We start from the raw sequence: 12,576 nt of genomic DNA on the forward strand, positions 1-12,576 counted from the left end.
TAGGAACTACCAAAACAAAAAGCAGAGAAGAGGACCAGGTAGATAAAGAAAAATGGTTGGGCATGAAGGGAAGAGACTCATCTGCCATTCTCAGCAAATATTAATAAAGAGGACAGCTAGTTCTGCAGAACATGCTAACAGATGCATTCTCAAGTCCTGATGGGAAGACGCTGGTGCCAGTATTTAGGAAATCAAGAGCAGGGCAACTTATTCAGTGCACCAGTTCAAACAAGAACATGGCTCGGATCTCTGCAGTTGAGATGAGGCCATACAACAGCATGGACCTCTCACTAGCTCTGCAAGCCAGCCAGCATCAGGATTCCTGTACAACTATGCTGGTGTCCTGACCATGGCAGGTTAGTCACAGTCTATCAAGGTCTCATTTTTTTATACTGGTCTGTCTTCATAACTACTTACAGAACAAAAGAGATGATCCTGAACCTAAGTTTCTGGTACAACTTCATGATGCAGGCATGGCAAAGAAAGGAGATTCATAGATAACCCCCTAATCTATATATTTCAACTTTATTTGCTTATATCCATATAATGAGCACTAATGCTTGAACTAGAAAGATAGTACAACTGGTAAAGCACTTGCCTTGCACATGGCAAAGCTGGGTTCAACCCCCAGGACCCTATGTGGTACCCTGAGCCCTGCCAGGAGTGATCCCTGAGCAGAGACCTAGGAGAAAGCCTGGGACACATTAAGGATGTGGCCCAAACACCTCACTGCCACCAAAAAAAAATTTTTTTTTCTCTGAACACTACTATTGAGGGGCCAGAGTGATAGTACAGAAGGCAAACTGCTTGCCTTGCACACAGCCTATCTGGGCTTGAACCCAGACACCCCATACAGTGCCCAGAGCACCACCAGAAGTAGTTCCTGAGTGCAGAGTTAGGAATAAGTGAATATCAGCAGGTATGGCTCAAAAAAAAAAAAAAAAACGGGTGGGAGGGATACTGGGATCCGTGGTGGTGGGAAAAGGGCACTGGTGGAGGGATGGGTATTTGATTATTGTATAATTGAAACCCAAGCACAAAAATTTGTAAGTCTGCAACTGTACCTCATGGTGTCTCACTAATTTAAAAAAAAAAGTCAAACAAAACACAACACCAATACTGTTGAACAAATGTGATTTTGCCAGTATGAGTATATCCTTTTAACTGTACAGCTCTCAAAGGTATGCTTTAGAAATAAGAGGAACTTCTGAGCTTGTTGTAATGCTTGAATTTATTGCAGAATTTCTAAAAAGATACCCCAACCATCTGCATGTTTCAAGGACGTAGTGCTGCTTGGTCCTATGCTGCTGGACTACAGGCTCTGGGCCTCAGGAACGACTTAGTCTCTTTTTTAAATTTTTGCTGTTTTGGAAATCATAACAGCAGTGCACAGGGGCTGCTCCCGGAGCTGCCTGAGGACCAACCATGTGATGCCAGGAGTGGAAGTTGGGCTGCCTACATGTAAAGCATGCTTTGCATACACCCAGCCTGTTGGATTATGTCTCTGGCTCTCGGTAATAACTGTGAACCTTCAGTGGGTTATATGCTTGTTCTGCTCCAACAAGGAGTAGCGTGGTGGGCTACCTTCGCTCACACACAGACATTACCCAAACAGAGGCTGCAATTTAATAGCAGAGCAGGGCTAGTGCTAACAAGAATGATTCACAAGTGCTCTCTACCACAGACCCAACGTGAACTATATTCCTATTTGCCATTTCAGAAATTTATGCAATGGTAACTTATCACAGCCTGATAAAAGCCTTTGAACGTCTGTTCGTTGCTTAGAATAAATCTTCACTAAGTTAAAAGCAATCAAAACGAGAGCTAGAGATACAGTTCAGAGGGCTGGTGTGCAGACCTTTATGCACCAACAGGGTAATCCCTGAGCATAGAGAGCCAGGAGTAAAGCCTGAACGTTACCAGTTATGGCAAAAAAAAAAAAAATTGTGTTAAAAAAAAGCATACTTACTAGCTGTCCATTATCTTGCCAACTCCAAATAACAACATCTGCTGCCATGGGTGGCGGATAAAGGGGCTTCTGAACCCAAAGCGAGGACGCTGCCCAGTCCTGCATCTCCATGTGCGAGTCCTCCTCACATGAGCTCTCTCTTCCTAATGCTCCTCCCCCTGCAGCCTCTGTCCACACATAGCCCACTGGGCAGTCACAACCAGATGTGAGGCCTTCAGGAACGATCTGGCTTGCCAATTCTCCCACTGTATAACTGGAAAGTTCATTCAAAAACTGGGAATAACAGTCCTCTGGGAAGCTCCGTGAGTCAGATCTATGTCCACTCTGTGCCAAGAGGGTTACCATACTGTCCTCGCCACTTGGCACAACCTTCTCTTCACCATTGCTTGGGAGGATTGGGCCTAGCTGGGGAGTGCTGGAAGGAGTAGCTATTGCAGGGCCAACACGAACCAAGCAGGATTGCTCCTCAGAGGTACCACAAAATTCTGTTTTTCTAAAAGCCACCTGTGGACTCCCCACAAGATCCATATCTGCACTGAAGGTGGCTGCTGCAACTGTAGGTGTGGCATTTCTTTCTCCAGAAGGAAGCAGGTACCTGCTTGTTCCACAGGGGCCCGTGGGGTCCACTCTACAGATGTCCTGACTGCGTGTCTCCATGTCCTCTCCTGGGTGTGCTACTCCTGATGCAACAGAAATTTCTCCAGCTGACTCTGAGATGTGTGTTGGTGCAGGATTTTCTCCACTGCCATAAGTCTTGCACCCCCCTGTACACGAATCCCCCTTCTGGCTTACAGGTGGCACCAAGTCCAGTTCCTCAGAGCCACAGTCGTTCACCCTATGAGTTTCATCACTTCTCTTCATTTGATCCACTTCCGAACCCAAGTTAGCTGTGGTCCGAGATGTCACCCAAGCCAGAGACTCCTCACTAGGCTTTGTGTTGCAATTCTGAGCATTTGTTTTCCAGTTCAGGGGAATTCTAGAATCTGTTCGAACATCCTCTATGTCGTGACCACCTGTCTCTCTGGGGTGCATTCTGAGGGATTCTTTTTCAGAATTTTCTAACCTGTGAGGGTGACTTGCTGACCTCTGGAAACCCACTTCATTGTTTTCCTTAGAATTCAGGTCAGTTCCACTTTTTTGCTCTTCCAGGCAGGTGACCAAAAGTGCAGAGGAAATCAAGTGACTCTGAGGACATGTGGAGTCAACAACAAACCTGCTCTGTGGGAGTCCTTGCTGGGAATTTGTAAGTTCTGGGGGATCTGTTCTTTGTATCAGCCCCTCAGTGTCTGTCTCTTGCTCTGCAGGCATTCCTGAACATAACTGTGCCCATGTCCTGTCAGCCCTGACATCAACACTCAAACCCACCTGATCGGGGGGTGTCCATGCAGATGCCCTCTTACCAGTACCCACCTTACCCTTGTTCAGATGAGATGGGCTACCATCAGACTGCAAAGACAATGCCTCATCTGTCAGAGGGGGGTTTCCAGTTGCCAGGTTACCATCCTGCCCAGGGTGCAAATCTTCTGTATCCCTAGACTCCATGAGGGACTTGGGTGCAGGATCAAGATGAAGTCTGTGCGGGTCTACTTCCCGGAAGTCAGTCAGAATGGGAAGACACATACTTCCAAAGCCCTCCCGAGTGGCATATCTTTTTGAGTCTGAATTAATTCCATCTGGACTTACAGAAACAAGATTACTGTCTAATCTGCTGACATCTAAGAGGAAACCATCACTGTCTCTCAGGAGCATTGTGGAGTTGCTTTCACCTTCCTTTTCAGAATGTGTAGTCTGACCCACAATGGCTACAGTCTCAGATCCATGGTTTCCCCCAACACCTGTAGCACTGTTAGTTAAATGAACATGTGAGTCACCCACAGGAATGACTCGTCCTGAACACTCCTGTTCTTCGGGAATGGCACAGACATATGTGAGTGAGTCAGTGCCTGTGTTAATGTTTAACTCAGGATGGATGCCAGTGTTACGCAATGCACAACTTTCTGGGTAATCTGTATGGAACCCAGGGTACGCATTTGCCCTTAAAGACTCCACCTGCACGTCACCAATGTTTACTCTGCAGGGCAGGCCACTGTGGGTCAAAAGTTGAGTTTTCTCATTCTCAACTTCCTTCATTTCATTTGGACCTGGCATGCCCGACAGGCACTCCAACTGCGCTGGGCCTTGGGAGGGGCAAGTCAGAAGCCCCACCTCAGGGACAGCTGAGCAACATTTGGGTGCCACAGCTGCTGCAAACAGGCGCACAGGAAGCTCCTCCTCAGAGTCCAGGCAAGCCGAATCCACAACACAGATACTATAAAATCCACTCTCTCCAGAATTCCGACCTGATGTGAGATCCATGCATACACGGTTTTCGCCCTTTACCTCCCTAGCAGATAGCCCTGGAAAGTCAGATTCATTTTGACTGCTGGCTTGACCCTTTCCCACTGGAATATGGTTGGCCCAAGTGGAGGGGCATTCTTGTCTCCCCACAAGGGCAACTTCCTGCAGGCCCCAGTCCAGATGCTTAGGGACAAGTGAAAGAGCCCCATCATCTTCACAGCAAGTCTGTGGACCACAACTGCCCCTACACAAAGTGTCACAGGCACAGTCACAATTCTGTTCCAGAGTAAGGCTGCCTGAGGACTGGACAGGCCCATCTGAGTTGTCCGATCTAGCTGAGAAGGTAGGAACTGTGGAGGAAATCGAGTTAAGCAAGTGGGTGGGCCTGTGACCCCGTGTGAGCCCAGACTGCACCAAAACCCCCAAGCACGGCTGAGCTCCAGCAACCCTGCCAGCTCCGTGGCTGACACTGTGAAGCTCCTCAGAGTCAAGGACATCAAATAACAAAGACAAAGTTTTACTTATCTTATTCTCCGGTTCCTTCTCCTCCACAGATTTTTCTAAGAGGACAGTTTTTTCACTGTTGTCCCTACTTAACTCTTTGCTAAAGCAACAGCCCATGCTGGGAAATTCAAATTCACACCAACACTGTTTGTTGCTCTGGGTCTGTGCAAGTGCATCTCACACTAACTTCATTTGGTCTCAGAAGCTGACACCCAGCACCAAAAATAGCCCCTCGAAGTAATCACATGTGCCTGCCACTCAAACACAGAATCCTAATGACAGCAGGTCCTGTCCAACAGCCGTCACTCCAGGCTCCAAACTGCAACAGCAAATAGAATTTAAAGACTCAGAAAAGCCTCACATTAACAAAAACCTTTCTTACCCTCCAAAGAGTAAAATGATCACTGTGGCTAGAAGAAGGAGTTCCAAATCGGGCTTTGCAACTGTGTCTCAGCACTGCCCAAATGATCTTTCAGGACATGGCGGCTGGCCTATTCTCCCAAAGGAAAGATAGTAAGAATTTGCTCTGTAAGATTTTAACTAGCTATTATCAATGTATCTGGTTTTCTGCCTTTGAAAAATAAGAACTGCTGTTGGTATTCAGGGACAACTCTGCCAGACATAAAACGAAATGCTATCTCCTACCCATTAGAGATACTCGTTGAAGTATGCAACTGAAACATGCGACCTCCAACAAGTAACACAGATGAATGCTGTGCATCTGTGGGCCAGAGACAGTAGAGCGGGTAGAGCACTTGCCTTGCACGCTGCTGACCTGGGTTCAATCCCTGGCACCCCATAGGGTGTCCAAGCCCCACCAGGCATAATCCCTGGTCACAGAGACAGAAGTCAGTCCTGAGCACTGACTGGCGTAGCCCCACAGAAGAATATAAGCAAGAGTGCAGGCAGTGTGTAACCTCCAACCCTCCCCAGGCGGGTAACAAATGAACATGTGCGCCCCACAGACACTAAGAGCAACTAAGGGAGGGAAAGGGGTGGCCTTTCCTGCAAGGGGGATTTTTCCCGAACAAAACCTGACTTCTTGGTTTTCCCCAATGCAGAATAAAACCACCACCCATCAATTGTACATCTCTCTTTGCTGATACCCATCCCTAAACTGGCATAGCCCAACCCACCTTTCCAAAATAAGTCTGAAAGACCACCAACTTCCCTTTGACATCATTGTCACTCTCACCTTCAGGATTGATTTCTTGTTTAATTTGGCTTCTCTGCTTCAACTCTTGCCTCGCCAAAACTCGCTCCCTTCCTGAGATCAAACTAACATTCCTAAAATATGCTTGTTTGCTATTCCCCACCTAAAATCTTCCAGCTTTATCAAAATTAATTTCAACAACTCAGAGACAGATGCAAATAGTTGCCAACCGGCTGAAAAGAAGAGGGTTTTGTTTTCAATATTATTTTCTACTTGTTTCTCTTTTAAATAAAATAACAGATGTCAAAGAGGAAGTATTGAATCTCTGAGTCTGGACTCTGAAAATAGACTGCTTGGATTTAAATCCTAGCTCAGCCACTTTCTAGGTAAATTTTATTGCAGAAATTATTTATTACTCTGAGGTGTCTCGGCTTCCTCATTTGTAAAACAGAAACATGGAGGTAGTACAGGGGTCATGGTGCTTGCCTTGCATGCAGCTGGTTCTTATTCAATTACCGACATGACATATGGTCACCACATAAATATAGTCCCCACAAGAATATGGTCCTGGATATAAGAGTCACATGAATTGATGTGTGGCATGGAGATGACTTGTGAAGAGGTCCCTCTCCCAGACCCTGCTCCTCCAACATTAGCTTGGTGCTCTTTGGTATTCGGCATTAGTATTGGCTCATAGAATGGAAGTTCAAATTTCATTAAGTGCTGATCTCACTACCCATTCAATACAAAGTCCCAAACTAACAATAAGTGAACAGAATACTGAAAAACATTACTACAGAGACCAAAAGACTACAGAGTTCCAGTGACCCTCAATGGGAAAAGAAATGTGCTCAAATCGTACTGTGAAGATAGTCAATTAACAAAGAATTACTTAATCGTATACTTCAAATGGTTGAATTTTATTGAATGTGAATTTTTACTTCAGAAGTGTGTTTAAAAAGAGTTTCAAAAATTGAATCACTCACTGTTCTCCATTGTTGGGTCTAGGAAGGTCTCTCAAGGGTGAACCACATTTGTAAGTTAATCACCACTCAGAAAGTTCTGCAGAAGGCGGAGAACTGTACCATAGGCAAGACTAACATTACTAATGATGAATATAAGTCTGCCCCCCAAATTTTTTCCATGTATTTAACTGGGAATCACACTGGTTTCTCCTACTGACACTACATCCATCTTAGGAGAACCAAACCTACCAGACAGTTTCCTAAATAAGACCGTTAGGCACACTTACCAGTCAAAGCCACAGCAGAGCATTGAGCAGCCAGACTCAGTGAGTGTCCACTGGTTAAGAATAATAGAGATAAGCACCAGGAGGATTGCTCCACGGCTTGGAAGCCAGACTCTCTCTGGGGGAAAAGGCAGCTCAGATAGATAAAGGACCATGAAGTAAAGGGTGCTTGGAGGGACTGCTCAGGATGGGAGGTGCATTCTGAAAATAGACTATGGACCGAACATGATGGCCACTAAATACCTCTATTACAAACCACAACACCCAAAATGAGAGAGCAAAAGGGTATGCCCTGCCACAGAAGTGGGGTGAGGTGGAGGGGGATAAGAAGGGGTTAGGGAGAGGCACGCTGGGATCACTGGTGGTGGAGAATGGGCACTAGTGGAAGGATGGGTACTCGAATATTGTATGACTGAAACATAACCACGAAAGTTTATAAGTCTGTAACTGCACCTCACAGGGATCCATTACAAAAAATAAATTAAAAAAATAATAATAAGGGGGTATGGTGCCACCAGCAGGTCAATCTGTACCTGTGAGGCAAGTGCATTAGCAGCCTGATGGCGCCTTCAGACTTCCAGATACTCCAAAATTGCTGTTGTGCGTTTGGCCAGATCCCAAAAACTTGGGGCAAAGTTTACCAAGAAAGTAAACGGCCAAAATTAGGTATGTGGGAAACACACCCACAAACCACCTCCCACTCAGCTATATAATTGGAGGCATGGCCTCTCTGGTTCCTGATTGAACTGTTTAATGGCCATGATCCCAGAGACTCAGAAACAAATCTTGAAACCCTGCGGCTTTTGGCAGAAATACATCTGGTCCCTGCAGTAGGTTACCAGCGCTGGGCCAACCCAGGTGGGAATAGGTTTCATGCCTTGGCCTGTTCCCCCTGGCAGCCTGGTGGCCACCATCCTCCAGAGAACACTGGAGAGTCAGGTTTGGGTCCGTAGTGACAAGACACGCAGGGCCTCACAGGATGGGGGTGGAGCCAGTTGTGTCTTCCCCACCCCAATGAGACCCCAACTCATTGCCCACGAACGGCCTCTCTGGGTCCTGATCAAGCTGCTTAATGGCCATGATCCCAGAGACTCAGAAACAAATCTCGAAACCCAGCGGCTTTTGGCAGAAATGTGTCCAGACCACACAGTAGGTTACTGTCGCCAGGACACCCCGGGGGGGAAAGGGTGTTGTCCCTCCACTTGCTTCCCCCTGGCGGCTCAGTGGCCGTCATCTTCCAGAGGCCATTGGACAGTTGGGTTTGGGCCCACAGTGACAAGATATTTTGGACCTCACGGGATGGGGGTGGAGCCGGTCCTGTCCTTCCCACCCCAACAAGAACCCAAGTCATCGCCCACGAACGGCCTCTCTGGTTCCTGATCAAGCTGCTTAATGGCCATGACCCCAGAGACTCAGGAGCAAATCTCGGAACCCAGCAGGTTTTGGCAGAAATCGCTCCAGATTTAAGTGTTAAAATTTCGGAATTTCAAAATCGCACGGCCACTACTGCAGCCACGCAACATCATATGTTATTCATAACTAGCAATAGAAAAAAAATTGTCTACTGTTGCCTTTGCAGCAGATCTGAGTGTTGGGGTAAAATTTCAAATAATAATGGTGAGTCTGGTGTCAAAATATTGAATGTGATCAAAGTAGAGAGATAGTAATGTGGAAATCATCTGCCCCACAGGTAGGGGGAGGGTGTGGGATGGGGGTATACTGGGGTTGTTGGGGGTGGAGAATGGGCACTGGTGAAGGTACGGGTGTTTCATTGTATGACCGAGACTTAGACCCAAAAGCTTTGTAACTGCTCTCACAGTGATTCAATAAATAAAATGATAAAAAATGAAAAAATAAAAAATAATAAATAGTAAATTAATAATTTTTAAAAAAAGGTTAATCAATCATGAAATAGCAAAACAGAAATGTTATACAGTTCTCTTTGGAGCTTTTGTGTCATTTACAGTGTAAGCTTATTTTCTACCCTCTACACTTCTCCCAGTCCCTACTGTACAGGAAAAATAAAGATTTAAAGGGACAGGAAAAAAATACCAAAAAACAACACTGGTTAAGGAATGTGCCACTAACACCAACAGTCAGAAAATTCTGCAGAAAAGGCCACTTACAAGAGAAAAGTAAGTCAACACCCCCAAAATTGAATGCTAGGAAATGATGACCTATCAACAGAGAGAAAGCATGGCAAGTTAAGAAAATGGGATATAAATGATTCATTATAGATTAAATCATGGTAAGTGAGAAAAAAAGAAAATAAAATATCTACACATTGATGATAACTACATGCAAATGTCCTAACAAAGCCTTTTTTTTTTTCTATGAAGATGCTTAAATTTGCAAAAACTGTTTTAGTGGACATACGAGTCTGATGATCTCTCATGGTATACCAGCTTGTGAATATCCACAAGAAAACAACCTTTGCAAAACTGGTAAATGTTATAGCCAGCTTTCAAAATCCTGGTGCCAGAAAGGATCTACCGTGGGGCCTAGTGGCCAGGCTGGAAAAGAAGTTGCCATGTACACTCAGTTTTGAAATGATTATCCTTGAAAATGACAAATTCTGTGCAAGTAGCACTTGAGTCAACTATCATGAAGTGTCACATTCTTGTAAAAGTGTTTCAGTTCTTTTCTAAATAATCCATGTCTGTTACCTACTAAGTATTCAAAGCTAGCAAACACAACCAGAGAACCCAAAATCTAATTCTATGCCCTTCAAGAGGCTGACTTTTGATATTATGTTGGACTGCAAACCAACAATGGAAAAAAGGAAAATTTGTATTAAAAACAAAATTTAAAAAAAAATCCTTCAATGATTTCTGAGTAATTTTCTTCAGACTACTAGATGCCTTATAGTAGTTTTAAATTATGAAGTACTTGACCAAAGAGATGAATGGGTTGGGATTATGCTCTGCCTTCAGGAGGCCCTAGCAACACATGGTCTGGCCCACCCACAAACTCTGCAAAGAGCAGCTCCCAAGCACTGCAGAATCCAAAACTCTAAAACAAAATTTATTAAAAAAAATAATAATAACATAGAGAGATTCCAGAGAGACAGTACAGTGTGGGTATGGCATTTGCCTTGGACAGGGCAGACCCAGGTTTGATTTCCTAGCACCCCTATGGTCCCCTGGCCCCACCCAGCCCACAAGGAGTGATCTCTGAGCACAGAGCAGGAGTAATCCATAAGCACGGATGTGGAAAAAAAAATTTTTTTTTTAATTTAAAATAATGTAAACTAGGGTCAAAGTGATAATATAGTGGGTAGGGGCATTGTTTGCCTTGCATGCAGCCAACCCAGGTTCAACTCCCAGCACCTCACAGGGCCTCCTGAATCCTGCCAGGAATGATCTATGCACAGATCAAGGAATAAGCCCTGAGCAGAGCCAAATGTGTTGCCAAAACAACAACAACAAATCAATAAATCTAAACTACTGGCTAGAGAGAGTAGGTAAGGAAGGCACTGTCTTGCAGCTGACTAGGTTGGATTCCCACCAAGAATAAGTCCCTGAGCCCATCTGGGAGTGGCACACACACACAAAAATAATAATGATAATAATATCAGCAAAGAAAGCTATACAGATAATAGAACAATAATAGTAATGACGTATCATTGAGGAGGGGGGCATTTTTTTTAAATATACCAGATTTTATTTGAAAGTTCTGAGGAAAAGGAGAGAGGGAGGAAAGGGGCTGAGAGAGAAAATAAGAGAATAAGGCACACAAGAGAGAATGTGGGCTTCTCCAGAGTGGAGAGGAAGTTCCAGTACATATCCCAGCATTAGATATGAAAGAATGAAAGCCCACATCTCAAGAGGGGAGATGTGGGCAACACAAGAGTTTGGGCACCATGTGTGCTCGGCAGCAATACATGGAGAGGCGTTTATTTTGTTTAATGCTACCATGTTAGGAGCCAGGGGGTACTACTACAGGGGGTTAAGGTGCTTGCCTTGCATGTGGCTAATCCCAGTTTGATCCCCACCACCACATATGGTCCCCTCAAAACAGTCAGAAGTGACCCCTGAAAACAGAGCACTGAGCAAGCTACGAGCACTGCCAGGTAAGGCCCCCAAACAAAATAATGCTACTATGGGGCAGCAGAGATAGTATAATCAGTAGGGCATTTGCCTGCTGGCACCGACCCAGGGTCCATGCCCAGTATCCCGTATGGTCACTGTCCATCCCCCTCCCCCTGGCGCCCACAGCACTGTCATGAGTGCAGAGCCAGGAGCAACCCCTGAGCATTGCATTGCTGGGTGTGGACCCAAAATACCAAAACCACATGATAAATAAAAAGCTATCTCAGGGCTGGAGATATGGCACAAAAAGCAAGACACTTCACATACATAGGACTGACCCAGGTTTGATCTCGGCATCCCATACGGTGCTCTAAGCATTGCCAAAAGTGATTCCTGAGTGCAGAACCAAGAGTAACCTCTGAGCAGAGCATTACCAGATCTGACAAAAAAAAAAAAAAAAAAAAAAAAAAAAACCCACCTAAAAATACAAAACTACCTTGTTAAAAGTAGATCAACAATCCAACCCTACTCCTTGAAGTTTTATATGAATTGCTTATAACCTTTACGCCACATGTGGTGGTGCTCAAGGCCCACTCCCAGCTCTTCGCTCAGGGATCACTCCTGGCAGTCCTCAGGGGACCATATAGGGTCCAGATATTGCACCCGCTCAGCCCTGTGCAAGGCAAGCGCACTACTCATCATACAAGGTTTACTCTTTACATCTTAAGGTTTATGAGTTCTCACTGAAGACTACCAGTTTAAATCTGGAGTGGCTCCAGATGAACCTTGCATACACATACACGAACAATGTAAAGCAGAACTGAAAACCAATGTATCTCCAGGTCCTTATCCCTCATTAATCACAACTGAAATGTGAAACCAAATTCCTTCGTAGCAGCAGTTCACTATAACTTCTGTGCTTAAAAGAATACAAGCAATCAAACCTAAACCTAATCACATAAACATAAAAGACTACCAGCAAGTCATGAAAAATACCGTGACAAAGAGCTGACACTGAATTACCACAGGGTTTGCTCTTCAAGCCTGATTCTCCCTTGAACACATTTCTCACTTGCTTGTCCCTGTGTGTCTCTGCTTGCCTATTTCCAATCAGGAGAATCCTGTGCTCTTTCCTATACATGCACTTCTCTCTTTCTCTCCCCGCACATGTTTCTATCTTCCTTCACCAATAATAAGTAAATAAATGATCACACATGGTGCACCCACACTGAGAAGGAGGAATGGTACTGCAATATTGCCATCATTAAACCCCACTAACTCCCCCCAATCCTTTTTAAGGAAAAAAACTACAGCCCTGCTGTAGTTAATAATA

General features: G+C 44.9%; 1 protein-coding gene across 2 annotated transcripts in view; it reads right to left on the reverse strand.

The window, feature by feature from the left end:
* LARP4B (La ribonucleoprotein 4B) overlaps nucleotides 1-12,576 on the reverse strand; it is a 74,137-nt gene that overhangs the window by 34,957 nt on the left and 26,604 nt on the right. The window lies entirely within an intron of this gene.

This window comes from Sorex fumeus, unplaced genomic scaffold (assembly GCF_029834395.1).
Source record: "Sorex fumeus unplaced genomic scaffold, SorFum_2.1 ptg000026l, whole genome shotgun sequence".
NCBI classification, from domain to species: domain Eukaryota; kingdom Metazoa; phylum Chordata; class Mammalia; order Eulipotyphla; family Soricidae; genus Sorex; species Sorex fumeus.